Genomic DNA, 7,500 nt, shown 5'->3' on the forward strand with positions numbered 1-7,500 from the left:
GTAGAGCGAATAGAATTAAATGTATGTAGTTTTTATGATCTTGTCTTATTCTGGAACTCGCCTACCGTTCATTACATCCGCTGAAAGTCTGTTACACCTATTTTGCGTGTAAAGAAATTGCCACATTGAGTGATGATGTATCTTTTCAATTCCAGTTTGTATTCATCACGTCTGTACCGTTTTATGCCAAATATGAAGAGGTTATTATAGTCTACATTTGTTATTCCTTCAAGAATTTTGAATGTCTATGTTACCTATCCACTTAAGTTGTCGAATTTATAGATCAAGTAAGTTCAAACGTACCATTTCCCGTCTATAAACAAATTGTCTTAGGGTACACTCGAGCACACTATTCTATTTCATTTCTCTTCCTCTTGTTTTGTAAAAGTTTTTATAGTTTATATCGGAGATATTAATTTTAATGTAGTTACTGTTCTTAAAATATTCTATTTTCCTTTCTTCCTTTCCTCACTGGGCTATTTTCCCTGTTGGTGCCTCCGGGCTTATAGCATCCTGCTTTTCCAACTAGGGTTGTAGCTTAGCTAATAATAATAATAATAATAATAATAATAATAATAATAATAATAGGGACCAGTTTGGTGGACCTAGTTTGTACCGCTTCCAGTCTATCTGAGAGAGAGAGAGAGAGAGAGAGAGAGAGAGAGAGAGAGAGAGAGAGAGAGAGAGAGAGAGAGAGAGAGAGAGAAATTTAATGAACTAAATATACCCTATACTTTATCTCACATATCGTTATCTTTTCAATTATTCTACTCGTGAGAAGACTCAGCCTCAAGTGTTTTTTATCAAGAATATTTTCTTAATGGGGAATTAGATGACGCGGAGAACACAATACCCTTTTCCTCGTCAAGGTCAGATGAAAAATCGATTAGAGGCGAGGAGGATCTAAACCCCGAAAGAAATATTTGTTATTGCTTTTGATATATACTTACATAAATATATATATATATATATATATATATATATATATATATATATATATATATATATATATATATGTGTGTGTGTGTGTGTGTGTGTGTGTGTGTGTGTGTGTATGCAGAAGAACCGTAGGGAAAATGAAAATATGAAATATAAGAGTAAGTTCTGAATTATATTTTAATTTTCCCTGTGGCTCTTCTGCATCTGAGCATCACGTTTCCCTGTGATTTTTACGCATATATATATATGAATTTTTATATTATATTATATTGTATTATATATATATATATATATATATATATATATATATATATATATATATATATATATATATATATATATATATATATACATGGATATATATATATATATATATATATATATATATATATATATATATATATATATATATAATATACCTAAAACCCTATCTGGGTGTGGATACCTTAACGTAGTGAAGACGTTTGTGTATCGCCATGATCAGCAAAACTGAACTAGTCATGGCCCCCCCATACTAGGTTGGTTTTCTGTGAGCAATCAAACAAAAAATCCGCAATCAAACAAAAATCCCTAACCAACATCAACCTGCTAGGGCCAGCGTGATGATGAAAACTGGCCAAAACCAAGACATGAATAAGGACATGCCTGAGGCCTTTGTTCTGCAGTGGACTAGAAACGGTTGTATTTGTTGTTGTTGTATACACCTAAGAATGTTATTGATTACTACTGATATTACCCGTGATTTCCTTTTCATGTCCATTTATTCTTAATAATCCACCATTTCTTGTAGTCTGAAATGAACATATTCATCCGTTTGATCAAGGCAAGGAGACTAAGCTTAAGCTTATTCTTCTATTTACGAGTAAATCATTCTTTCCGATTCATCCTGGCCGTGTACATGAAACATGATTCTTCACCATGTCTCGGTTGCTATGTGGGGTAACTACACATTATTACTGTATTCGAGTTCTTACGCAAGTTTTGTAATTTAGCTCCAGCTACGGTTGTGCATATCCCGAGTTACGAATGCCACTCAGAGTCTTGTCTGTTTAGTGGTTGTTTACTTCTTGCCTTTTTTTTTAAATTATCCACTTACATATACTCTCCTTTCTTTCAGTTTACGTATGTTACTTTTTTTACTTTGATATTTTTCAGTCAGTTTCACTTTGCCTATTTTTTTTTATCACTTACATCTACGATCTTTCTTTTACGTGTACTTTCTTTTCTTATAATTTACGTATGTTACTCTTTTACTTTAATATTTTTCAGGTTCTCATCCCTCCGTAATGCTACTCTTTTACTTTTATATTTTTCATTTATCTTCCCCTCGTGCTGTTTATTTCATTACTTATTCATAAAATTTACGTACAAAAGATTGTAGAGAATTTCTTTCGTCCTTTTATAATTCTATATTCGAATCAAATTAGTCCAATTTACCAATATTTGTCTCCCTCAGTAATATGTCCTTTTAGTAGGCTGCAAGAGTCCTCATATCTTAGTCTTTTAAGCATTTTCTGCATTTTTTTTTAGATGCAACTGAGAAAATTTCCACAAATCACAGAGTTCTTAGCCAGAGGTCATAAACATAAGAAATGCAGCCCTTTCTAGTCCACTTTAGCACAATAGCCTAAGATATATCTTTATACCAGATGAGAAACTACCTCTAGAGAGTTATTGGGTCATTTTAACGGACCAGACAGTACTACACTGAATCCTTCTCTCTGGTTACGGCTCATTTTCCTTTTGCCTACACATATAACTAATAGTCTGGCCTATTCTTTACATATTCTGCTTTGTCCTCATACACCTGTAATGTAATTGTCCAGTGGCTACTTTCCTCTTGGTAATAGAAGAAGAGACTCTTTAGCTATGGTAAGCCACTCTTCTAGAAGGACACTCCAAACTCAAACCATTGATCTCTGGTCTTGGGTAGTGCCACAGCCTCTGTACCACGGTCTTTCACTGTCTTATATTAGAGTTTTCTTGTTTGAGGGTACACTCGGGCACAATATTCTATATTATTTCTCTTCCTCTTTATTTTCTTCTAAAGTTTTTATAGTTTATATAGGAAAGATTTATTTTAATGTTGTGACGAGTCAAGAGTAGGTTGTGACTCAAAAGCGGGATGAAAGCAACCGAATGAGTTTATTACAGAACATCCAGTTTGTATATACATCAAGTCCGGGCAAGAAGGTCACAAAATATACAACAGGCTATTTCATGTCCAAGCGGCAACCGGTTCTGTTAACAGTTACGATAAGAAAAACAGACAGGTTGATACAGGTCGCTTTCAGTGCGAGGGGAGAGCGAAGATACAAAGGATATATACAAAAAAAAAAAAAAAAATGTCGTTACTATGTACGATCGTGTGATACACGGTTGGTACAATGTTGTTACTGTTCTTAAAATATTTTTTTTCAATTGTTTATTAGTTCTATTGTAGTTCTTATTTCCTTTCCTCACTGGGCCATTTTCTCTTTTGGAGCCCTGGGCCTTATAGCATCCTGCTTTTCCAACTAGGGTTGTAGCTTAGCAAATAATAATAATAATAATAATAATAATTCATGTATGGGGTTTGGCCAGTTTTAATCACCACTCTGGCCAGTGAGGATTGGTGATGGTGGAAGATTTTCGTCTGATCACTAACAACCAACCTGGTATGGGTGGCCATGACTAGTACAGCTTTGCTGATTAAGACGATACGCAAACCCCTTCACCACGCCGAGGTATCACCACTCAGACACATAAAGGTACCTTTTTATGTTTTCTTTTCTAGAAAATTTTCATCCAGTTTTTATATACCATTTCCATTTATATATTTTTTTATACTAAATCGTGTTAATAGTTTTAATACTTTTAACTGTTTTACAATAAGCCTCAATTGATTTTTAATACATTGAATTTATCAGTATCTATAACTTCTTCCTGACTTTGGTTTTTATGTATTTGACATATACAAGCTTCAATAAGGTACTCATTACTCTGGCTGTTCTAATAGCAGATTCTTCAACGAAAAATTACATTTATTCTCAGATAATTTGTTCGAGAACTGATTTTGCTCCGGATAGGAGGCATTCTACAACCCAGGCTTATAGCACCCTGCTTTTCCAACTAGGGTTTTAGCTTGGCAATTAATAATAATAATAATAATAATAATAATAATAATAATAATAATAATAATAATAATAATAATAATAATAATAATAATAAATATAACTGCAGTGTGTTTAAAACAAATTTCGCAGATAGTTTTTCTCAATCTCCAATATATCAGCCATATAAATATAACTTTGCATTTACCTGTTTCTATAACTATAACCTGGATAGTGGCAATAGTATTCCTTAGGAGAGAAGAATTTTGGAAAGATGGGAAATATGCAAAGCTAATTTTTCTCAATGTCAAAAATATCAGCATTACAAATTTAATTTTGCATTTGCCTGCTTCTATTATTATAACCTGAACAATAGAAATAGCAATCCCTAAAAGAAGAGAAGATTTCAGGAGAATAGGTAAGAGAGCCGTTCTTAAATATAATTTATTTCCTATTCACTCGTAAAATTTACTTTATCCAACTTGTAATAAGGTTACTTTCGTTCAGCTCAAGCGCTACCAAGGCCGTCTGCTTTTAGGAATACCCTTAGTCATCTACCAATTCAACGTTGTGCACAAAATGCCTACAGACACAAAACCTCAAATAAGAATATACATGTGTACTTAAAATATACACAATGTGTATTCATATACAGTACGTTTTACTGATCTTGAACTATTATATATTTTCATTCATTACTTTTAATACATATATTTATTTCCTTAATTTCTTTCCTCACTGGACTACTTTCCCTATTGGAGCACAAAGGTTTGTAGCATCCTGCTTTTCCCAACTAGGGTTTTACCTTACCTAAAAGTGGTGATATTTTCATTTCTATTAATAATATTCATATATATATATATATATATATATATATATATATATATATATATATATATATATATATATATATATATATATATATATATACATTTATCAATTTTATTATTTCCTCTCCTGACTGGGCTACTTTCCATATTGAAGCAACCAGGGTTTATAGCATCCTGCTTTTCCAATTAGGGTTGTAGCTTAGGTGGTAATAATAATAATAATAATAATAATAATAATAATAATAATAATAATAATAATAATAATAATAATAATAATAATAATAATCTGACTGTTAATAAAGACAAATCTCTATCAATGAAGGAAAGGTAGTATTGATACAACCACTTCACTTCCTCCAATAACATATCTCTCTCTCTCCTCTCTCTCTCCCTCTCTCTCTCTCTCTCCTCTCTCTCTCTCTCTCTCCTCTCTCTCTCTCTCTCTCTCTCTCTCTCTCTCTCTCTATTTGAAGAGACTGCTTAAATGTAACTATCAGTCCAACTTAAAAGATGCTGAGATAATCAAGGCAAATTAAGACCACTATTGACACTGGGTTTGGGGAGTACAAATCTAAATACTTTCTGTTATTACAAAACATTGTTTATTTTAATAGATAATTGTTAAAAAGTAACAAATATCGAAGTAGTATGAAAAAGCAGATGTACGTTAATGTTTCGAGTCCATCCTATATTGTCCCAAGTGTACAAGGAGGGTGTCCCAAAGTACATTAGAGTCCCACCATACATTGTCCCAAATGTACAAGAAGGGTGTACCAAAGTATACTACTATTACAATAATCAAATGACAAGAGCAAAGTAAATGTACACCTAATACGGCATAATTTCTTTCTCTCTCTCTCTCTCTCTCTCTCTCTCTCTCTCTCTCTCTCTCTCTCTCTCTCTCTCTCTCTCTCTCTCTCTCTCTCTCTCTCTCTCATGTTGTCTTTATTTCGAGAAATAACAACACCATTAAAGTATAATAAATATATTGTAACTGGGATGTTATAATGTTCACGTTTGTACCCCTTTGATCAATTAATAAAGTACGTTTAATGCTTAAAATCATGATGGACCGTTAAGAAAATGAATGATACACAGTATACTGTGACTGGGATGTTATGATTACTTCCGCCAACGAAGGTGGACGGAGGTTATGTTTTACCCCCCCCCCCCTTGCTTGTGTGATTGTGCGTGTGTGAGTTTTTGTGAAACAGCTTCCTGAACATAATTCTAATCGTAGAGTAATGAAACTTGAAAGGATTAACTATTATGCAAAATGCTGGAAATTATTACATTTTAGAAGGTCAAGATCAAAGGTCAAGGTCACGGTCAAGCAAAATGTCCAATTCACGTAATCAGCCATAAGTTTGGACATCTTTGTCACAGAGACTTCAAACTTGATTCATATTTGAGTGTATGAGAATCCACGCCAATTAATGCATGTTAAAGTCAAAGGTCAAGGTCAAGGTCGAGAAATAGGCTGCCTCGGCGGAGGTCTGCGCTCTACTGAGTGACCCTTTGGTTTTCATGTTTGTGCTCGGTTGAACAATGAATAGATTTTTTCAATAGAATAATTTAAAGAGCTTTCTACTCTAGTTTCTCCAGATCATTCGAAAGTTAAGTACTCTGTTTATAAAAACCTTTTAAGATTACTATTATCTTAAGCAGGGGGTTTAATCGAAGGCAGATATGTGATAATTTAGATTAGATAATTAGTACACGGGGAGATGAATGATGGGAATACGAATAGAAGACAAGCACTCAAAATTTCATAAGTAAATGCGTAAAACATATTTAAGAGTAAAACTAAATAATTGAATTTTGAGTGCATTTAATATTCTATACCAATGTAACTTCCTCTTGCCTATGGTTAAAAGTAGATTCGCAATCAACAAAGAAAGAACTGGCTCATTGCAAGGAATTTTAAATTATTTATTAAAAGAAACAAGTAACACTATTTTTGTAAAAGGGGGAGAACGGCTAGCTCGCACATAATTTAACACCGGGATGACCAGCTCCCTCCCGCCTACCCACTCGCTGCTGTCTTACAATTGAGTTATTTATCCACCTACGAAAACGATCCAAGCTAACTCGGCAATTCTTCACATACACATGACCACACACACACACACACACACACACACACACAAACACACACACAGCCCACCAATTTAAGAGTTCCTTTAGTTACATTTAAACTTTCCTCTCTCTGCAAGCACGGTAAATCATTAACGACATTAACTTGGAAAACTATGACCTATAATCATTAACTGATTATGTCGATTCTGTCATAGTTTGTTTATTTAGAGTTGATTACTCTTCTTTCCAGTTTCCATCATAAGAATGGTGATTTCAGATATTGACAGTTGGTTTTATTGTCAATCCAATCTTATTTATCCGATCAAAGATTTCTATTTACATACATTAACTTTTCCAGGTATATGTGTGTGTGTATATATATATATATTATATATAAGTACAAATATACAATACTGTATATAAACTATATATATATATATATATATATATATATATATATATATATATATATATATATATATATATATGAGTGTGTGTGTGTGTGTGTGTGTGTGTGTGTGTGTATAATAAACGGAACTATTTTGACATGACAGAGGGAC

At 32.9% G+C, this 7,500-nt stretch overlaps 1 protein-coding gene across 3 annotated transcripts in view; it reads right to left on the reverse strand.

The window, feature by feature from the left end:
- Nucleotides 1-7,500, reverse strand: part of LOC137645653 (long-chain fatty acid transport protein 1-like) — a 169,678-nt gene that overhangs the window by 116,917 nt on the left and 45,261 nt on the right. The gene's annotated exons all lie outside the window — the stretch shown is intronic.

Source organism: Palaemon carinicauda, chromosome 8 (genome assembly GCF_036898095.1).
Source record: "Palaemon carinicauda isolate YSFRI2023 chromosome 8, ASM3689809v2, whole genome shotgun sequence".
Classification (NCBI taxonomy): domain Eukaryota; kingdom Metazoa; phylum Arthropoda; class Malacostraca; order Decapoda; family Palaemonidae; genus Palaemon; species Palaemon carinicauda.